The following is a 23,689-nucleotide window of genomic DNA, read 5'->3' as shown; positions in this document are numbered from 1 at the left end:
AAGTTTTGAGTCAAGGCAAGGCTCGCACATTCCATTATGAATGGTACAGGTGTATTGGAAATAATCTCACTGCTGCTTAGTGCATCCTCGATAACTTGGAGGGTGGCTTGTTGGGGTATGTTGGTATATAGCGCCTCAACATCCAATGTCAGCAAGAGGTTTATTTCCTGTGGGTGTTGAAACCCTTCCAAAAGTCGAAGAATATCAGAGGTATCTTGAATGTAAGAGGGGGTGGCTCTGACCAAGGGCTGGATAAAATGGTCAACAAACTGTGATAGTGGTTCCAGGACAGACCCTATACCAGATACAATCGGTCGTCCAGGCACAGGGGATATTCCTTTGTGAATTTTAGGCAGACAGTAGAAGAAGGGGATCACTGGTTCTTTAGCTATAAGAAAATTAGCTTCTTTCTTAGATATCCACCCTTCTAGCTCGGCCATGGAGACCATGGAGCCTATGGTCCGGGTCAGCCGCGGGGTGGGGTCTTCTTTGATGGGCGTGTAATATCTAGTATTGGTAAGTTGCCTACGACATTCAGTATCGTAGTCAACTGAAGACATGATAACCGTGGCCCCACCCTTATCTGCTTGTTTTATGACAATGGTGTTGTCGTTAGCCAGATCTCTTATAGCCAACTTCTCACTCGTGGATAAGTTCTGAAAAGGTACTGGATCAGTATCCACATTGAGATCCTTCAAGACTTCCTTTTCAAAGGTCAGTACTTCCGGTGGGACCATACTCCTTGTAGGCGTGAAGGTTGAAGGTCTATGGAGGCCAGAATCTTCGTGATTAGGTGGCGGATGATCTTGAAAGAACGCCTTCAGCCTAATCTTGCGAAATAGGTTCTGGATCTCGCAGGTGTCACGGAATCTATCTGTCTTGGGCGTTGGGACAAACCCCAGGCCTTTCTGGAGCACACTTTCTTCCACGGGGGTGAGAGGTCTGGTAGAAAGATTGAGCATCAGTCTCTCTTGTCCCTGGTTTGACTCCTGGTTTCAACTGTCCTCGGAGGTTGTTCCTGCCATTGGACTCTTTTTTGCTGTCGCCCTCTTCTTCGCCCTCTTCCTCTGCCCCAGCCTCTGTCTAAAAAAGGTTGTTCATTCCTGGGTTGGAAAAAGGGCGGGGGAGGGCCTTGGTGATACATAGGATATTGCCAGAAGGGGGGGGGGGGTCCCTGAAAAGGAGGCATATTAAATGCTGGATAGCCTGATTGCTGGAAAGGTCTTGTTTTCCTATTGTTGTTATTCCAACTCCCTGTACTTGAGTCACTGTTGGTCGAGGAGCTTCGTCTAGAAGGTCCTGAATTCTCGTCTGATGAATAACCAGTGACTGTGGAGGTATAATCTGCTTTAAGGTAGGGATATACCTTTTCCGTCGAAAACTTCTTGATATCTTTTTGAAGTTTAGTTATTTTCTGCTTCATCAGATATTCCCTATTTTCAGCAAGTTCAGCATTAATTTCAGCTAATTTAGTCTTGTATGTAGTTGTTTGAATAATGACTTTAATAGCACCCTCCGCTGTTTGGATCTTAATTAACAAAGCATCCGCTATTCTTTTTGCGGTGTTGATGATAAGAATGAGCCAGTCCCTGGTGCATTTCCATGCTACCAGGGACCACTCTTTTTTAAATAGCGCATCTTCCAAAAATAGGCGAGGAAAATTATTTACAATGAGCCCATTGGGAGCTATATTTGCCCTTAAATATTCCGTCATCATGGCTCCATGGAGTGTTACTTTGAGCCATTCATGTTTGAGGTTAGATAATGATGTCCAATCTTCTGTATGGCTCCCAGAGGCAGCACTGCCATCGGGGGCCAACAGTGATGGTGTTCTAAGTATTGCTGCTGCTGCTTCATCATCGAAGCTCAGCCCTTGGAAGTCCTCCATATGGAAACTGTGAAGTAAGGTCCAAAGAGACCAATGTTATTAAAAAGTAGACAAGGTCAATTCTGAGCACTGCCTACTAATGAAATGGTCCACGCAGATACATTCGAACTGCTTGGTATCCTGAATTTCCCACGCGGGTAGCCCGTGCAATAAATCTCAAACAAGAAAGAGGGATGGGGGGGGCTTTAACAATAATAAACTAGCTTAATATTATTGTAGGTCCAGCATACATGCCCAACAATCAATGTTAACAAAAAGGTATGCAGTTCCTGATATTAGCGCAGTGTGTGTTAGAATCACTAGGTCCCAGGGTGATGGTGTGAAAACAATCTGATTGAACGGAGTAGAAGGTACTCCTTCTGGAAAAGAAGACCCTCACACACCCAACAAGCGGGTGTCTTGCTTCATCACCGGGTCTTTGCTCCTTATCGGGCCGGCAGTGCAATGCCCGATCAGGCACCCCGAGGGGGCCTTCCTGTCGGAGATCTTTATTTCCAAACGCCGGTGAGTGAGGTGTGTGGGGAGAACAGTTAATTATGATAAATGGTGTAGGTGCAAGTGAAGTGAAAGATAAGTGTACTAAAACAGGGGAGGTGATCCACTTCAAACAATTTTAATAAAGTATGGTCACCACCCTGATTAAAAACAATCCGCACATCTCTCACCATTAGGTGTGTGAGTAATATGTGCTAAGGGGATAAAAGAGGTCAACATGTTTCTTGCCTAGGATTATATTAAATGGCAATTCTTCAGGACCAATAAACGAGCATATACGGCTACCTGCAGCTTTTTGGTGGTGGCCACAACCTCTAAGAGGTGTCAATGGTGGCCACACATACAGCACCCTAAAAACGTGTGGTACCGTGAATACCAAGAACACACAACCTGTGAAAAAAACACAAAATTAAAATCATTGTCATATTAAACGATTCGAGGCATCAGGTTTACTTGAGACAACAAGTAATGTCAGACATAAAACCGTGGCATGCGTCGATTGTGAGCAGATATTAATAGGACTTTATAAAGGCAAACAGCAGAATCTCAATTGAAAACCACCTCCAAAATTTCAACCCAGCAAGGTTGCATCGATTTATCGAAAACAGTCTAGCATAAACTCACCCTATTAGGCTGTGGAGAAAATGAGGCCAGGGTAGGAAGGCACTAAATGCTAGTGTCCTAAAGGGAGGAAGGTAGATAAAAAACAACAGATGCGTCAGGTCAATAAGCGTCAAGAGCACTCAATATAAGTTGGAGAACCCATGTGGTGAGATGTCTCATGATATACATCGGCATGTAAAATTTAGAACTGTCACCCAATCATACGAGGGCGGAAGTTTGCTACAATGGTCAATGATCACACAAACTGGAAAATGGGTGTGCTTGTACCTAGGATGGTAAAGTACTAATCAAACAATGGTTGACGCAACCAGTTATCCTGCACGTCAGCGCAAGTGCATGGCAATTGAGAATGTAACAGAACTAGTCTCAGCGTAGGTCAAGGAGGCAAACAATGGTTGTGGCAATCAGTAATCCTGCAAATCAGCACAAGCGTATGGCGATTGAGAATGTAACTGAACTAGTCTCAGCGTGGGTCAAGGAAGCACTAATGTAACAGCCATAAACAGTGCAATCACATCACGTGTCCGACCAGTCTCTCCTGTGCATTACGTAGTCAACTGAGACTTAAAAATATGCACTCTAACTCAATGAACGATAAAACAACAAAAAAATACTCACGATTTCGTTGTATTAACGTTACCGTAAACCTAAGACCCCGTCAGCCGCTCAAGTCTGGTGATAGTAAGGTCGACTGGCTCAAAGAAATGAAAGCCGGTCGGCGTGCTGCGTCGGTACGTCTGGGGCGGTCGCAAGCGGTAGAGGCGTGGCCACGTCTCAACCACTAGGCCGCCAACCGTGACGACTGTCAGACGGGTGGGGACGAAAAAGGGGTTACTATGGGAACTAGTGTGTAGAGGGGAATCCCTCTCGCTCGCGTGCGTGTGACGCGGTCGCAACCAAGGAGGGCGTGGACACCAGTCAACCAATAGGTTGCTCCCCTCGGAATGGGTTACCAAAATAGGCGATTGGATAGGAGGTTGCCATAGAAACTTGTTAGTGACGCATGCTGCCATACACGAACAACCAGTACATTCGTATGTGACTAAATCTATGGCACTCTATTTAATTATATCTAACTGAGCGCTGTGTGCTACAGAGCTTAGTTAGTGCCAGGCACGAAGTGATACAGTGAAAAGCACAGCGGAGGTCCGCACACAGGGTTACCCTGTTGCTAAAGATGGAACTGAAGACCCACGAGTATGGGGATTATTACCTTTCGGCGACTAGTATACAGGAGTAAACCCATCCTACAAAAATTGATGATCAACAGAATTGTTGCCAAGGGCCAGCAGTGGTTGTTCCTGGTATCGGAGTAACCTCAGTAAGTGTGCCTATATTGTGAAGAAATCAGGCTCATAGAATATTAAAGGTCAGGAAGATAGTAGCCTAACTCAAGTGAGCATGTGCACACATGGCCGAATCAGGGGTGCAACAGGGTGTCAATGTGACACCCTGCCACCCTTGCATGTGCTCCCCCATTACCGAATCGGTATTTACCGATTCGGTAATGAGGCATACCTTCCCATCAATGGGAAGGTATGCCTCATTACCGAATCGGTAAATACCGATTCGGTAATTACCGAATTTTTCCGAATCGGTGATATTTACCGACCAATTACCTACATAGCATTTACCACTTCATAAATACCGAATCGGTATGATTCGGTATTTATGAAGTGGTAAATGCCAGCCCACCTACATAAGGCCCTTAGTGAGTCCAATAAAGTGTATCTTTCTTGTTTTAATATGGATCCGTTGCCCAGCCAACACGTGTTTCGTCCGGGTGTGACCCACGACTTCTTCAGGGCTACAAAAACATATAAGGGTACAATGTAGAGACACTACAGTAGAGGCATAAAATAGTTATTAACAACATGAAAAAACCCAACACTGCGCCTGTGATCACACGAAATTGAACCCCTGTGACAAAATGTTGATCCATGATAAGAAAAATATAGTAAGTGAGACAGTCGAAACTACGTTGTGACACCACAAACCCGGTGCAGGTCAAGATTGTGCTGTAAAAACATCTTAAAACTTAATTCAATTCTGATCCTGGTTGCGTGTGTACAATACAAGTTCACAACAAAATGATTAAGAATCAACACATGAGTCAAGTTCTAGTCATAACGGGCCGTTGAATATTCTAAAGTATCAATGTTCCATTTACAGGGACAGAAAGAAGTATAAGTTGAGACCAATAAAAATAATAATATTATATTGGGTCGTGGTATACAAGAGATTTAGAATCTACCATGACTCATTCGGTAGAGAGTACACGAGAGAGAAACTGAGGGAAAGAAAAAAAGAGTGAATTGGGATAATATACAGTGAATACCAATCCGTTGTATGAAGGGGTAATGCGAAAAACCGGAGTAAATCTTACCTATCAGGCTAACAGGGAAAGTGCAAATAATCTGAAATCATAAGAAGGGTGTGATCCTGATCAGTAACCCAACATAATCACAGAGTAACCGAGCAAGTTTAAAACTCAGAAGATAACCGGCTCACCTCTCCGCCGATTGTAATTCTGTCCCGGCTGCGCGGGAAAAGTGAGTGAAGGCACTCAGAATATATTTAACGGGTAAGTACCCCTTCAGGATTAGGACCTGCAAAAAGGACAATACGAACCTGGTCAGCACTGTGGAGTTTTATACGGTGTCAGACTAATAGCACACACATGAGATCCCCAACATCTACCTGCCAATCAGCTCAATAAGTGTATAAGATGATAAGATAATAATCTAAAATAAAAGCTAGTGTTGTACCTAGTAGAACTGAGTACTGCTGTCAACTATGTGAAGTAAATCATCAATATCCCATATCAGTCTATATGTAAACTACAACTTGCCCGAAAACCCTTCAAAATCTGGGTTGGTTGACGCCGGTACAAAACCTTCCATCAACGTGTAAATAAAATTCGCTACCCAAAGGGTGTGATGTGTACATACCCCAAGTACCGATAAACCTCAAGGTAAGGTATAATCCAGTCACATATATGTTTAAATCGTAAACATCCCCGACACTTTCCTTAACAGCTAGAGGTATATTAAGCTTAGAACAGGAATTACCTGTGGACCGAGTACGCCACGGAGTCAGTAGGAATCAAATCAGTCATCAATCCGGAAGTAACGGTGGTTGACGTTATAACGTCAAACATAAACGGAAGACTAGACCGCACAAAGAATATCCGGTAACCATACCGGAAGCGAGTAATAACATCTCGCTGTCTTTAACGTTAAATCGAGGTGAAAATACTAATCGTAAGTAGAAGCCAAGCAACAATTACAGTGACCCTGGCCAAACATTCTGATGCAGTGTTAAAATCGAGTTAAAGTTAAATGGCCGAAGGTAAAGTAAGAGAACAGTATACGTGGGCTCCGGTGCCCCAACCAAAAGGCATAATTATTTCAAAGAGGAAATAAGCTAGCAATGTTACCCTAGATACAAACAGGATTGATAACCCGGTGGGGTGGACCAGCGGGGAATAAGAATAAAAGGAGATTGAGAGGATTAACTAGAGAAAGAAACCACAGGCATGGATGGAAGTAAAACACAACTGTATTGAGATACCCGCATACATGGAGTAATAAATCAAAAAGCATGGCACGGATTGCTAGTACGGTGAGCGTCTAGTTTACAAGGGAGAACATATCAAAATTATTACTAGCGACCAAATGACTCTGCACATATTAAAAACATGCCGGGGAAAGGATACCGCAATTTCTCAAGAAGTGAAAATTAATTGAGTTACAGTAAGTTAGAGAAATGCAGAAACCTAAGGCGATGTATCGCAAGTAAAAATAATTACTACCATAATAGGTGTACATGATACATATTAATTACACCTTCTGTCAGGAATTTATTACATTTAAGGCCTTTACAGATGTATTCGAAAAAGGAAAGAATGTTTAAGGCCCCCCGAACACAGACCACTTAATTATTGAGAAATGTAACTCTATCTAAAGGCTAGTTACTTAGGAAGAATTGAAGCTCATGGTCTGTGTTGAGACCCCGCTCAACCGCATTTAGACGCATGATCCAAGTTGCTTCAGAACGCCGTAACGCCAGTTCTCTGTCACCTCCTCTAGGATGTGGTAGAATTTGTTCTATTCCAAAGAACTTAAATTGTTTGTAAGGGCCCTGTGCACCACAGTTGTTAGCATGGACCGCCAAAGGGTATCTGCTGTCATTCTGTTTCAAAGCCCTAGCATGTTCACTGATGCAATCTTTCAGCATTCTAATGGTGCTACCTACATATTGTTTGTGACAGATACAAGTAATTATGTATATAACAAAACGTGTAGAGCAGTTAATATTCTGTCTGATCTTGTATTCCTTCCCATCGGGCCCTGAGAATGTTTAGTGTGTTGCGCAGCCCACCTGCAAACCCCACAGCATCCACATTTATGAAAACCCTGTATGTGTGTGGTGAGCCAATCACTCATCTCTGCTTTTCTCGGTATAGTAGGACTCAGGATAGATCTCAGTTTGGTGCCTTTCCTGAAGGTAACAAGAGGTCTATGTGAAGTGAGGGATTCAATAGTTTTCTCAGCTCTAAGTGTGTTCCAATGTTTTTTCATACTCTTCGTCAGAACTTCGGTTTTATGATTATGGTTTGTAATGATTCTGATAGGTTGAGTGAGTTTGTCATCAGGCTTTCTAGTCTTAAGTGTTTCTGTTCATGGAAGACCCAAAATACGTTTCTCTGCCCTCTCCAAGGTGGTTTGTTGGTAGCCTCGAAACCTGAACCGGTTTTTCATGGCATGTATGCAGGAGTGAAATTCTCTGTCTTCACTGCAGATTCGTCTCGCTCTGGTGAATTCACCGAACAGAATGGCCCTAATTTGGTGTTTGGGATGTGCGCTGGTGGCATGTAACACTGCATTGCACGCAGTTGGCTTGCGATGCAACTTACTCTGTAAGACTCCATCTGTGAGGTACAATTCTATGTCTAAAAAGACTAAGTTTGTCCTACTATGTTGAAGTGTGAATTGAACTCCCAGAGTGTTAGAATCCAGGAAGCTATAGAATTCATGTAGTAAGGATTCTGTGCCAGACCAAAGTAACAAGCAGTCGTCGATATATCGCCCCCAATAGACGATATATTGACTAAAGTGACTGCCCATGTCTCCCCAAAGCCATCTAGCCTCAAAGTACCCCATGAAAAGATTAGCAAATGACGGTGAAAATTTGGAACCCATGGCTACTCCTCGTATTTGTTTGTACCACTGGCCCTCAAACAAAAAACAATTATTGGTTAGAATAAGTTCAGTCATGGACAGTAACATGTTGTGTGTTGCCATTGTGTGGCTGGCAATTTACCAAAATGCCATTTCAAAGCTTCCATGCCTAGTATTGGGTCAATGTTGGTGTAGAGGGAGACTACGTCTAATGAGGCTAAAATGATGTCATCTTGCCAGGTTAGGTCTGTCAACAAGCTTAGAATATGTTTGGTGTCTTTTATGTAAGCAGGGAGATTCTGGACCAGGTGTTGTAAAAATAGGTCAACATATTCAGCAAGTCTTTCAGTCGGGCCCCCTATACTGGAGACAATAGGTCTGCCAGGGGAGAATGGTAGATTCTTATGTATCTTCGGAACAGTGTATAAGACCGGGAATTTAGGTCTATTGACTTTGAGATACATATATTCTTCATGGCTGAGAAGTCCTTCTCTAAGCCAAGTTTGTAGATGTTTATTAATAAGAAGGGTAAGAGTACCCATCGGGTTGCTAGTAAGGGATTCATAGCATGTAATATCATTCAGTTGGGCCTTTATTTCACTGTCGTAGTCATGTTTGTTCATCACCACGATGTTACCCCCCTTATCGGCCTCTCTAATAATGATGGATGTATTAGAGGAAAGGAGTGTCAATGCCTTACGTTCCCCAGAGGTGAGGTTTCCATGTGTGAAGACCCTGCCTGAGTTACTCCTAGCCTCGTGTTTGTCAATATCTTGTAAAACTTACTTGTGAAAGGTATCTATGGTGTTACCCCCCGGTAAAATTGGTGTCCATTTAGAATTTGTTTTCAAACCACTGGCTATAGTATAGTCAGTATCAACATTCAGATCAAATAATAGTTGGGTTAAATCATCAGGTGAAGCTTCCTGGTTAGTAATGGAAAGTAACAACTGGGTGTCTTATAACTCCTGTATGCTGAGAATGTCAGACGCACCACAAACAGGAATGTTCTTAGTCTGTTTATTCACACTGGGATTGGTTGCAAACATCTTTTTCAATTTCAAACTCCGAATGAATTTAAACAAGTCTACTTTTGTTTTGCACACATCTCCCCTATCCGTAGGTCAAAAGCCTAAGCCCTTTTTAAGGAGGGAGATCATATCATCGGAAAGTAAGAGGGGAGATAGGTTGATAATGTCTACCCCCATCTCTTGTATCTTTCTTAATTCCTCTTGTCCCCTGACCTCAGATTCCTCCTGTAGTCGTTTAAGACCTGCTGTCTTGCCTCTCCTGGTTTTCTTACGGTATCTGTTGGGAGGGGCTGTGTTCTGTTGCCCCTCTTGATGCGTTGTACTTCCTGTAAAAAAGAAGAGGAAGAACTGCCTGGTCTATCTCCACTAGTGATGGCTGTTGTATTGTCTATTTCTCCATCGCTAGATGCTGGAACACTAAGGGAGGTAGAGCTAGAGGAAACAGAGCTGTTATGTTGACTACTTAGTTTGTTCTTATTCTGATCGTTGGCAGAAACATCATCTTATTTTTTGGCGAAAGTAAATACTCTCCCTTCTTTATAGTCGATTTCATCCCGTTTTAATTTTCTTGCTTTACGCTGTTTGATGTCTTCCTGGTGTTTAGCTAATATATCAGCCAGGATGACATAATTTTTTTCTGTAGCTTCCACTAGTCCTAGGTCTTTAATTTCACTCTCAAGTGTACAAGTCTCCTTCTCTAGTGCTGTGACTTTTCGGTCAGCATTATCAATCAGTATGCCCATTAAGGTTTTAGAGTTGGAAGTTAGGGATTCTTACCAGAGTTTCAACAGGTCTTCGTCTAACTCGTCATATGTGGGGAAAATTTGGGCACGCAACCCCCTAGGTATTCTCTCCAGTCTTAAGTTCTGTCTTAGAGTAATACCATCCCACCATTTACTATTCTCATTCTTTTTTAATTTCTCCAGTTTTATGAATTTGTCCCTCAATCCCTCATTTCTAATCTGATTAGTGTTTTTAACACTTGCAGCCACAGTGTCTCCTTTGGCCAAATTTTGAAACAATTCTTGTGTTACTTGATCACGATTCATGATAATGCACGTAAAGTATTCAATGGGAATTACAAAACAAAATAGGTATTCCGTTTTTTCAACGCTGGGGCTGCCCCTACCGCTTAGGTTCAAAGAATAACTACTTGAGAAGGGTTTAAGGCTTGCGGTATGCGATGGCGCCCACCAGTGTGTACGTAGGAGTCCAAACGTAAAATATCCAACGGTGCAAGTAGGACAGGGGGAAAACAAACCCTAAACCCCCCAAGTAGACCAAGGTCTAAAACAGTTAAACATAGGATGCCTATGCACACGTTAACAGGTAATGCTTTGTAAGTACAAACAGTAGTGGAGAGAACAAGAGTTCAAAAAACACTTAGTGAGTCCAATAAAGTGTATCTTTCTTGTTTTAATATGGATCCGTTGCCCAGCCAACACGTGTTTTGTCCGGGTGTGAACCCACGACTTCTTCAGGGCTACAAAAACATATAAGGGTACAATGTAGAGACACTACATTAGAGGCATAAAATAGTTATTAACAACGTGAAAAAACCCGACACTGCGCCTGTGAACACATGAAATTGACCCCTGTGACAAAATTTAGTTCCATGATAAGAAAAATATAGTAAGTGAGACAGTCGAAACTACGTTGTGACACCATGAACCCGGTGCAGGTCAAGATTGTGCAGTAAAAACATCTTAAAACTTAATTCAATTCTGATCCTGGTTGCGTGTGTACAATACAAATTCACAACAAAATGATTACATGAGTCAAGTTCTAGTCATAACGGGCCGTTGAATATTCTAAAGTATCAATGTTCCATTTACAGGGACAGAAGTATAAGTTGAGACCAATAAAAATAATAATATTATATTGGGTCGTGGTATACAAGAGATTTAGAATCTACCATGACTCATTCGGTAGAGAGTACACGAGAGAGAAAATGAGGGAAAGAAAAAAAGAGTGAATAGGGATAATATACAGTGAATACCAATCCGTTGAATCAAGGGGTAATGCGAAAAACCGGAGTAAATCTTACCTATCAGGCTAACAGGGAAAGTGCAAATAATCTGAAATCATAAGAAATTCGCTACCCAAAGGGTGTGATGTGTACATACCCCAAGTACCGATAAACCTCAAGGTAAGGTATAATCCAGTCACATATATGTTTAAATCGTAAACGTCCCCAACACTTTCCTTAACAGCTAGAGGTATATTAAGCTTAGAACAGGAATTACCTGTGGACCGAGTACGCCACGGAGTCAGTAGGAATCAAATCAGTCATCAATCCGGAAGTAACGGTGGTTGACGTTATAACATCAAACATAAACGGAAGACTAGACCGCACAAAGAATATCCGGTAACCATACCGGAAGCGAGTAATAACATCTCGCTGTCTTTAACGTTAAATCGAGGTGAAAATACTAATCGTAAGTAGAAGCCAAGCAACAATTACAGTGACCCTGGCCAAACATTCTGATGCAGTGTTAAAATCGAGTTAAAGTTAAATGGCCGAAGGTAAAGTAAGAGAACAGTATACGTGGGCTCCGGTGCCCCAACCAAAAGGCATAATTATTTCAAAGAGGAAATAAGCTAGCAATGTTACCCTAGATACAAACAGGATTGATAACCCGGTGGGGTGGACCAGCGGGGAATAAGAATAAAAGGAGATTGAGAGGATTAACTAGAGAAAGAAACCACAGGCATGGATAGAAGTAAAACACAACTGTATTGAGATACCCGCATACATGGAGTAATAAATCAAAAAGCATGTCACGGATTGCTAGTACGGTGAGCGTCTAGTTTACAAGGGAGAACATATGAAAATTATTACTAGCGACCAAATGACTCTGCACATATTAAAAACATGCCGGGGAAAGGATACCGCAATTTCTCAAGAAGTGAAAATTAATTGAGTTACAGTAAGTTAGAGAAATGCAGAAACCTAAGGCGATGTATCGCAAGTAAAAATAATTACTACCATAATAGGTGTACATGATACATATTAATTACACCTTCTGTCAGGAATTTATTACATTTAAGGCCTTTACAGATGTATTCGAAAAAGGAAAGAATGTTTAAGGCCCCCCGAACACAGACCACTTAATTATTGAGAAATGTAACTCTATCTAAAGGCTAGTTACTTAGGAAGAATTGAAGCTCATGGTCTGTGTTGAGACCCCGCTCAACCGCATTTAGACGCATGATCCAAGTTGCTTCAGAACGCCGTAACGCCAGTTCTCTGTCACCTCCTCTAGGATGTGGTAGAATTTGTTCTATTCCAAAGAACTTAAATTGTTTGTAAGGGCCCTGTGCAGCACAGTTGTTAGCATGGACCGCCAAAGGGTATCTGCTGTCATTCTGTTTCAAAGCCCTAGCATGTTCACTGATGCGATCTTTCAGCATTCTAATGGTGCTACCTACATATTGTTTGTGACAGATACAAGTAATTATGTATATAACAAAACGTGTAGAGCAGTTAAATGTTCTGTCTGATCTTGTATTCCTTCCCATCGGGCCCTGAGAATGTTTAGTGTGTTGCGCAGCCCACCTGCAAACCCCACAGCATCCACATTTATGAAAACCCTGTATGTGTGTGGTGAGCCAATCACTCATCTCTGCTTTTCTCGGTATAGTAGGACTCAGGATAGATCTCAGTGTGGTGCCTTTCCTGAAGGTAACAAGAGATCTATGTGAAGTGAGGGATTCAATAGTTTTCTCAGCTCTAAGTGTGTTCCAATGTTTGTTCATACTCTTCGTCAGAACTTCGGTTTTATGATTATGGTTTGTAATGATTCTGATAGGTTGAGTGAGTTTGTCATCAGGCTTTCTAGTCTTTAAGTGTTTCTGTTCGTGGAAGACCCAAAATACGTTTCTCTGCCCTCTCCAAGGTGGTTTGTTGGTAGCCTCGAAACCTGAACCGGTTTTTCATGGCATGTATGCAGGAGTGAAATTCTCTGTCTTCACTGCAGATTCGTCTCGCTCTGGTGAATTCACCGAACGGAATGGCCCTAATTTGGTGTTTAGGATGTGCGCTGGTGGCATGTAACACCGCATTGCACACAGTTGGCTTGCGATGCAACTTACTCTGTAAGACTCCATCTGTGAGGTACAATTCTATGTCTAAAAAGACTAAGTTTGTCCTACTATGTTGATGAGTGAATTGAACTCCCAGAGTGTTAGAATCCAGGAAGCTATATAATTCATGTAGTAAGTATTCTGTGCCAGACCAAAGTAACAAGCAGTCGTCGATATATCGCCCCCAATAGACGATATATTGACTAAAGTGACTGCCCATGTCTCCCCAAAGCCATCTAGCCTCAAAGTACCCCATGAAAAGATTAGCAAATGACGGTGACATTTGGAACCCATGGCTACTCCTCGTATTTGTTTGTACCACTGGCCCTCAAACAAAAAACAATTATTGGTTAGAATAAGTTCAGTCATGGACAGTAACATTGTTGTGTGTTGCCATTGTGTGGCTGGCAATTTACCAAAATGCCATTTCAAAGCTTCCATGCCTAGTATTGGGTCAATGTTGGTGTAGAGGGAGACTACGTCTAATGAGGCTAAAATGATGTCATCTTGCCAGGTTAGGTCTGTCAACAACGTAGTTTCGACTGTCTCACTTACTATATTTTTCTTATCATGGAACTAAATTTTGTCACAGGGGTTCAATTTCGTGTGTTCACAGGCGCAGTGTCGGGTTTTTTCACGTTGTTAATAACTATTTTATGCCTCTACTGTAGTGTCTCTACATTGTACCCTTATATGTTTTTGTAGCCCTGAAGAAGTCGTGGGTTCACACCCGGACGAAACACGTGTTGGCTGGGCAACGGATCCATATTAAAACAAGAAAGATACACTTTATTGGACTCACTAAGTATTTTTTGAACTCTTGTTCTCTCCACTACTGTTTGTACTTACAAAGCATTACCTGTTAACGTGTGCATAGGCATCCTATGTTTAACCATAACCAAACAAGTTGGATGGAGAGGACCTAGTAATCCATGAATGAACAGTTTACTTACCTAGGCAGTACCATCAGACATGATGGTGGGCCAGGCAGAGACATCATGGGCCGACTCAACAAGGCAGGATTGCCTTCTGGATGCTGAACAATGTGTGGAGGTCATCTCAGTACAGCACCAACACCAAGGTGAGGAATTACCAGAGCTGTATTCAGTCCCCACTCTTGCATTGATCACAATGCTAGTGAATGACTAAAAGCGACAACACCAAACTGTCAGCCTTCTGCACCAGTAAGCGGAAAAGAATCTTGTGCATTTTCTGGCAACAAACCATCTCAAACCAGGAACTGCTCATGAGATGCAAATAAGAAAGCACGGACACCATCATTATGAGAAAAAGATAGAAATGGATGGGACACATCATCGGAAGAGAACAAGACTCCATCACAAGAACAGCTCTCCGCTGGACCCTAGAAGGCAAAATAAAGAGACGCAGGCCAAATAACACCTGGAGTTGAACTGTGAAAACAGGATTAATGACCTTGAACCATAGCTAGGGCACCATACAGAAACTTACCCAAGACAGACAGAAGTTGAGGTCCTTTCTTGCTGCCCTATTTTTAATTTGTCGTAACAGGCGGTGAGTAAGTTGCCTTTCATTCCTGGCAGCAGTAGGTTGATAGTCCCAATATAGTGCTTCTTCTGTATCAATGAGTCTAGGTTTGTGGATTGAAGTGAATATTTGTTGACGGCAGAGCTTGAAGTAGATGGTGGTGGGCTCTGGCATCAGCGGCTACTTTAAGGTGCCCCACAGCGTTGCTGGAGCAAGTAGAAGGAAGCACAAGACCTGCCTTTCCTTTGTTAAACGAACGACCGACCTGATTATTCAATATTCAGTCCCAGTGACCCCTGCTATCACCTCTACTGTGCTCCTTAAATAGTGGCTGCCAGAGGAAGGACCCCAGCCTCTTGGGAGGTTGGACTCTGAAACGCTTTCATCCCTTTATGCTAGTATTCAGGAGTGCCCAACAGCCTCAGACCCGCCTCCCCTTACCCCAGCTCTGCGAACCCATCGCCCCCCCAGGTCAACCTGCATTTAAAGGAAATATTGGAAGATGAATTTACAAGGGTGGGAGTGGAGTCACTTCAGTGACTGCAGCAGGACCCAGTACAGGTTTTAGAGCCCTGGAGACATCACATAGTGTGATTGCCTCCTTCTCAAGACCAACAGGGCTGCAACCTTTCAAGGGTTAAAAAAGTATTCAGTAGTCAGGCTGAGAAGGATTAATATGTTGGTTGGTTTTCACCTTTATTTTACAGGTAGTTAAATGAAATGTGTATTAAATCGCTTGAATCCTCCTCAGAAATAAGAAAGCGCTATACAAATGCTGCAATACAATCCTACATAATTCAGGTAGTTAATCCTGTTGTGCTTGGACCCTGTTTACTAAGCAGCAGTGACAAGCTGAGCTCTACTCCAATCACAGTAATGCAAAGTAAAAAGAATGCCCTTTTATCTCTCTCTCTGTTCTTGAGGCTCCATGCACCATGTTATACATCTCTCAAAAGCCTTAAGCTATAGTTTTCTTTTGTATGAAATTGAAAGCGGATACATTTCTTCCTGGCTAGAGACATGACAAGCCGAAGTTCTGTCAACCTGAAACCTTGTTGGAGCCGTCAGTGTGCAGGAGCACATGGAGAGTTTAGGAATGTCCCAAGGTCTATACATAATAGCTTTGCAGCATGAGTGTTTGCTTCGGTTGTTTCAGGAAACAGCCAGGCAAACGTTAGTGAAACATCACTGGCAGGCTTTACAATCAGCATATGCGTATAAACAGTGGACCTCCAAAACAAAAGCCTGGACAAAAAAAGCAATTGGGCAAAGTACCTTGGCTCGGCCGGAGCAACACTAAGTCTGGATTCAATATATTTGACAGAGCCCCCAATCACTACAGCACAATTAAAGAAAAAGCCATGGCAGGAGGGCCTCAAGAGAACTTGATATAAAAACTAGCCAGAAACATTAGAGGAGGGGAGTGGCTCGCAGCATCACACAAATCTATCCTTTGCCAACCATATCTGAGAGCAGCCATTGGAAAACAGGCCTTTAAGATTATACTGGTATTCAGGCTTTTAACAATGCCTATATGGGAATACAGGGCGCACTGGAAGAACTTGGCACAAGGGCTTGGACAATGCAGGCTGTGTCAATAGCACTCTGAATCGGCTGTTCACATTTAATGCTGCTGCGCGGGCCTGCTACAACAAAGTCGAATGTAACTAAGGCCAGTCTTTGTGCAGCGTGGGACAAGAGCAGGCAAAGGGGCTCTAATGCTAATCTACTCCACAGTGACTCCAAAGGAATTAGTTCAGTTTGGCAAGTTCTTTTCGGAAGCCATCAGGCTCCTACGAAAGGCCAGTCTAACAACGGGGGCTGCCATTCACGAACACTGAGCCTACTGCAATGGGGAAGATATTGGCTGATCGCATGCTTGGAAAACTTGAAAAGATCACAGTAGTCTATTGACTATGAATGGTAAACAGGGTACTTTGTCTTGTTACATTAATTTGTGTTAAGGCATCAGTATGTGGTGCTTCAGAACAATAGGCTAGCATGATTTGCTCAGTCTTATACACCATGGCACTGTGCACCAGGACAGCCAAACCCTATAAGTAGAATGTGGTTTTTTGATTATAGACTATGTCTGGTTAACAGGGTATGCTCGCATGCTCCCTGAGTATTTTTACAACCTCTTGCATCTGTCTGTTGCACTATCACTCAGCACTTTAGAGCAACCCATAACATTGTACGCCATGGCCTTTCATAATATTGCATATTGCGCTTTGTTATATAAGCAGGGGTCTTTGCGCTGGCACATGGCGGATTTTACACTAGGCTAAATAAATGGTGTGGCACATTGCACTTGATACCCAAGTCCTATGCAGAGCTCACTTGAACTCACACGAGGTGGTTACTAGAACATTGGGTGGACCATCAAGCTTGGAATTGGCACGCTAAGCAATGCTTGCATTAGCCTGCGACACCATGGTAGAGGGACCTTATGCTTTTTAAAGTTTGAGTACTGTGGCACTCATAAGAAACTGCAGGACTGCTCTAGACTTTACCTGAAATCACTTGTGTTATATTAACAAGCTTTCACTCCACTCCTATGAAACATGGAAGTTAAGGGTGCACAAGTAGCCTTTCTGGCGTCAAGACACAGCCTGATTCGAGTTATTTTCCTGGATGGAATTTTATAAGTTGCTCATTTAAAAAAAAAAAAAGAAAAACGATGTATTTTAATGCAAACACGTTTTGTAAAGATTTTAAGTAATCAGACAATAAAGTTTTATCACCATCAGTAGACCTCCAGGTAGTGCCTCATATGTTAAAATAAATAAGTGTAGGAGCCCGGTGTTTTTAGGAGCCTGTCACTGGTGATGTTTTATGTGAGGATTTTATGGCAAGATAGGAGGCTAGCATTATGCCTTTAATCTTTTATTACTTCTGAGCAGCAACGCAACATAAAAGCTTCTCAGACTGGAACTCAAAACATCACAAAGAAAAAGAATGTTCATCTCATTATAAAGACTCTGTGTCCTCCATTTTCTTCCTCTTTTGTTGGTGCTTCTGAGCAAGATAAGTATAATGAATGTTTTAGTTTGAGTGCTCGTTTGAGTCTTGAAAGAGTGTGATTTACCCAATTTTTTGGTAGAATATTTGATATTTTGTTTGGTTGTGGTTGCGTCAATGAAATTATGACTAGAGAAATAGTTTTGTTCATCATAATTGATAATGGGAAGTTTACGATGGAGAATAGGTTAAAAGGTAAAAATATTTATTTATATTGCGAATGGAGTTTAATTTAGTAGAATGAAAGAAGATGTTTTAAAAGTACCGCGTTTTGAAATCGAGCTCCGCATGCACGTGAGCGGCTGATGAAGCAATATTCATAAAATTGAGGCATGAGCAGTCGCACAAGAGTAGGTGATCCACATCGTTATGTGGGGTTTATCTTTTTTTTCGATGGAAATTTGGTGTAATTCATCAACAATGAAGCCATTTTTGAGAGGCGGTGGAGCAGAGAGTTTGCTAAGCAACAAGCGTTCTCTTTAGGCGATCGTTAAAGGTCTGGTTGCGATAGTTTTCTAAGTGCAAAAGAAATTAAGGTGGTTGCTCAGGAAAGTTGCTAAGAGCTAAGAAAAGAAGCGTTTGCTTCAGAGGATCGTTACCGGTTTGGTTTACGCTTGTGTTTTACAGTAAAAGGAGTTTGGTGTAAGAAAGGTATATTATTAGTAAGTTTATAGTCTGAAATTTTAATAGGAAAAGGTAATAGTATCAAATTGAAATAGATATTTATATAAAAGGCAGAAATGGATAATGTTCAGATGTCTGAGGAGGCAAGAGAGGAAAAATTGAGAAAGTTGGTGAGTGATGAGGTAAAAACAGTAAACCAAGAGACTTTTAAACAAATTTTAGGTAAAAGAGATAGGAAAGGTATAGATGAGGAAGAATATTTTTCAGTTTCAGACAATGAGTCTGAGAATAGGGGACCTAGAGGCAAATGTTTTTATAAGAAAGGACATTTAGAAGGAAATAAAGGAGGCCTAAGCGCCTCGCATAGTTCAAGTGTCCTAGGCGGCACACATCAAAGTCAGCGAAGTTCTGAGATGGAGGAAAATTATGCTGATGAGATTGAGACTCAAGGAGGAAGGTCCAGTGTTAATCTGGATGAATATGTCCCTGATTTGGAGTACAAGGATGAATATGAGAACAAGGAAAGTGTCTTGAGATCAGGGACTGTGCATAAGAACAGACATCTATTAAGGACCCATTTGGGGAGGAACTGTTTGATCCAAGAGAGATAAGGCATCCGAGGGGTAAGGATTGGTGGCCAGTGGAGCATGTTTCACAATATATTAAATATAGGTTGCGACAACCTCTGGGGAGCGAGGAACACAATTCAATAAGAGCTGAATGCTCAAGGCCAGTAATTGACGACAAGGTGACTCTGACTCCTAATTTGGATCCGGATTTAATTACTTACATGTTTAAAAGGGGTAAGGATCCAAGAAAGGGTTTAGAGAAGTCTCTTAAGATTTTCCAAGACAAACTGCTTGATGTCTTGGGACCCTTGGCTAGAATTTTTGACACAGTTGAGGAGTGTTTTTTTAAAAGGTACAGAAGTGGATTTGTTATTACTGAGAGCATGGTGCGAGAGAGCAATTTGCTTTATGGGTAACGCCAATGCAGTGCTTCTTGCAGAAAGGCGTAGAACATTATTAAAGCAAATTAATCCAAAATTGAGTGAGTTGGCTGAAGGGGAGTCAACAGATGAAGCAAAGGGTTTGTTATTTGGAGAGGGTCTGGTAAGATCCTTATCTAAATATGTGAAGACTTTTACAAGTCTGGATAAGGCACAGTTTTCTATGAGAAGAGTGTTTCATAATAACAGTTTTTATGGTAGAGCCGGTAGGAGAGGGCAAACTACTGGCCGGGCAGGTTTTAGAGCCCAGTATCAAAATATCGCTTATCAGGGGAACTGTGTGTACAGAGGACAGCCTGGAAAGAGTCAGTTCTATCCACAGAGAGGAAGGAATCAGGGAAGGTGAGGAATACGTTCTAGAGGACAAACCTATGGTCGTGGACAAGGACAAGCACAAGGTGAGTACGAGGAACTTTTTTGTTTTTACCCCTTTAAAAGTAGGAGGAAGATTGAAGTTTTACAATGATCAATGGGAAAAAATAACTACAGATGTATGGGTTCTGCAGTCTGTAACAGGATATGTATAGAGTTCGATGCAGAACCTATTTAATTGGAAGAACCAAAGGAGTTGGTGTTTCAGGAGGAGTTGCAGAAGGTAATCCGAGAGGAGGTAGATCAGATGTTAGAAAAAATGCTATTATTCGGGTGGAAGAAGACGACAAAGGGTTTGTGAGTACCTTATCTGTACTGGAAAAAAAGGACAAAGAATGGAGGCCTGTGATAAACCTCAGGAATCTCAATCAGTATGTGACATATCGACATTTCAAAATGGAGGGAATTCATTTTTTGAGAGATTCGCTGCAGGATCTAGATTGGATGGTAAAGATAGATCTGAAGGATGCTTATTTCACTATTCCTATGGCGAAAGAAAGTCAGTGTTTCTTACAGTTCAGATGGAAAAATCAATTGTTTCAATTTCAGTGCCTGCCTTTCGGATTGCCAGCGGCACCCACGAAAGTGATGCATCCAGTAGGGGGTTATCTGGAAGAGAGAGGAATGAGGTTGATAATTTATCTGGACGATATTGCACTGATGAATCAAGATGTGGATATTCTTTGGGAAGAATTAGAAGTGATGACAGAATTGTTGAAAGGTTTAGGGTTTATGATAAATGTGGAAAAATCTGTGATGTATCCGTCACAGAACATGGAGTTTATTGGATTTGTGGTGGACACAAAGGAAAGTTGTTTACGTTTGCCAGAGAAGAAAATAAAAAAGATAAAGCAGGAGGTTGTTTCTATGTCAAAGAATGACTCTGTAAAGTTAAGGGAATTGGCACGAGTGATTGGACTTTTGTCATCTTCAATTCAGGCAATATTTCCAGGCCAACATCATTACAGATCACTTCTGCGTTTGTAGGTACAGAGGTTGGCGGAAGGTTTTTGGTACGGATATATAGTTTATTTGAACCAAGAGGTGAAGGAGGAATTGATTTGGTGGAAGGAGAATTTGGAAGCATGGAACGGGAAAGCAATTTTTAGGACACAGACGGATTTTGTGCTAGAGAGCGATACAAGCAATCTAGGTTGGGGTGCATCTTGTTTGACAAGGCAGACAGGTGGTGTCTGGTCCCTGGATGAGAGAGTAGAGTATATAAATTGTTTAGAGATGCAGGCAGGTATGTTGGTCCTTACAAAGTTTTCAGAAGGATTTGATAGGGAGTTGAGTTCCTCTGTGTATGAACAATGTAACAGCGGTTACGTATGTAACCAAGTTGGGATGAAGCAGATCAAAGAGATAAACGGAATTGACGAAGGAAATTTGGGAATACAAAATAGATTTGAAGGTGGAATATTTACCAGGGAGGATGAATGTGAATGCAGATTGGTATTCCAGAAATATGATAGATTACTGCGACTGGATGCTGAACAAGGACGTTTTCAAGAGGCTTGTGGAGTTATTTGGACCTTTGGTTCCATCAGAATTGGAAGTGGATAAAAGGATATGCGTTCCCTCCTTTTTTAGAAGATTCAGAGGGTTTTGGTCCAGGTGAGGAGACAGAGATGTTGTCTGGTTCTGGTGACTCCTTTCTGGAAGTGTCAACCTTGGTTTCCATCAGTAAGCAAGTTAGCTGTGGAGGAACCTTTTCTGATAGATGCAGAAAAAGGTCTTCTGTTGGGAATAGATGGGGTGCAACATCCTCTGGTGACTTCAGGTTTTCTCAACCTTCTAGTTTGGAAGATATCAGGCATTCAGGAGGAGTGACAAGACTTTCGGAATCAGCTTCAAATTTACCCAATGAGTCTTGGGCACCTGGAACAAAGAAAAGATACAGAGGAGCTTTGAGAATTTGGATTAGTTGGTGCATGGAAAAGGATTTGGATCCGTTGGACGTGGATGATGTAGAGGTGGCTAATTGTTTGGCGGGTTTTTTGAGAAAGGAATGTCTTATAGAGCAGTGAATTGTTATAGGTCTGCTGTGGCAACAGGGCATTTGTTAGTACAAGGAATATCAGTGGGAAGAAGTCCTTCAGTGTGTAGAGTCATGAAGGGTATCCGTTTGAAGAGACCCCTTTTAGCAAAGTACAAGTCTTTATGGGATGTAGGTTTGGTATTGAAATTATTTCAGTTGTGGCTGAGTAATCGGTATTTGGAGATAAGGAAGTTGTCTTGGAATTTAGCAACTCTTCTTTGTTTAATTTCTTTTTGGAGAGTGTCAGATGTTAAGGGTTTAGAGTGGTCTAGATGTTTGTATCAGCCGGATGGTGTGGTTTTTGAGGTTTGTAAGTGAACAAAGACTATGTCAGAATCAATTTTCTATCCAAGATTTGATGATACACCAAAGCTTTGTGTGGTGCGTTGTATGAAGGAGTAGGAGTCTCGTGTGTTGGAAAAGAGAAGCGATGGAGTAGAACAACTCTTAATATCTTACTTGAAGCCATTCAAACCAGTGAGTAATGCGACTATTGTGAGATGGGTGAAAGCGACTATGAAGGAGGCAGGTGTTGACATGCCTAAGCTTACTGCTCATAGCGCAAGGGGTGTGATGACTAGTAAGGTAAGCATGATGGGAGAAAGGATAGAAGATATTTTGAAGGCAGCAGATTGGTCTTCAGCTGAGACGTTCAGGAAGTTCTATTTTAGGAAGGTTGATCATATTTCAAAATGTGTTTTAGGAAGCTTTGAATATGCATAATGCTAGCCTCCTGTCTAGCCATAAAAAGACCATTCTTAAAGGTTTACTGAATAAAGAATCGAGATTTTATTAAAGACAAGGAGGCTAGGATTAGTCCACCCACCCTTCCCTTTGAGATGAGGTGAGGGATTGTGAAGTGAAATTTCATTTTGTGAATTAAGATTGTTTTTCAATGATATGTTTGTTTTAAGGTTTGTTTAATTGTTTTGTTATTTGAAAAGGTTCATTTTTCGGTTGTTTGTTTTTTCCTGCAGATTAAATTTATTTTAGAGTAGAGAAGGATTGTTTTTCAATGTTGTTGAGGAAGCTGAACAAAAGAGGAAGAAAATGGTGGACACAAAGTATTTATATGAGATGAACATTCATTTTGTTTGTGATGTTTTAAGTTCCATTCTGGGAAGCTTTTAAGTTGTGTTGCTGCTCAGAAGAAGTAATAAAAGATTAAATGCATAATGCTAGCCTTCTTGTCTTTAATAAAATCTTGATTCTTTATTCAGTAAACCTTTAAGAATCGTCATTGTCGAACATTAAAGCTGCCCAGTCTTGATTCCCCTGTCATATCTATTTCTTCCACCACCCTTCACTTCCTGCCTCTGTATCTCAATCTTACAGGTTCTTTTTCTGTCCCTGCTTTTGCTGTTTGTCACTGTTTTCCTATTTTCCTCTTCACCCTTCTTCCTCCCTTTCTCTGGGTAAAGTCTGATGGAGAAAAATAAGTCCCAGCCCCCTAAATTGAGGGGTGGTGCCATCCACCTGCTACTACTGGCACAGCAATTCTTGTAGGCGTTACAGGACTTGAACCTTGAGCAACTGCAGCCTGCAGGACTCATAGACACAAGGAATTAGTTGTGTGTCATACATTGTATGACATTATGTGCCATGTAGGGGTGATCTGTACAGTCGCCCCCTTGATCCATATCATTAGGATACCATATTTCTAGGTCAGAGGTTTTTTATTTTTAAAATCATTCTTATCAACTGTGCAGTCCAATTGATATTTTTGTAAGCAACCCAGGGCTTCAACTCTCAGAACGCGTGGGATTGTCAAATCGAAAGCCCACGAGCAGAAAAATGTTGTCCTGAGCT

General features: G+C 41.7%; 1 protein-coding gene across 3 annotated transcripts in view; it reads left to right on the top strand.

Moving 5' to 3' along the window:
• Positions 1-23,689, top strand: part of PUSL1 (pseudouridine synthase like 1) — a 468,348-nt gene that overhangs the window by 170,679 nt on the left and 273,980 nt on the right. The gene's annotated exons all lie outside the window — the stretch shown is intronic.

Source organism: Triturus cristatus, chromosome 1_2 (genome assembly GCF_964204655.1).
Source record: "Triturus cristatus chromosome 1_2, aTriCri1.1, whole genome shotgun sequence".
NCBI classification, from domain to species: domain Eukaryota; kingdom Metazoa; phylum Chordata; class Amphibia; order Caudata; family Salamandridae; genus Triturus; species Triturus cristatus.
Note: the sequence above shows the minus strand (reverse complement) of the source record. Positions and strands in the feature narration are given on the sequence as shown.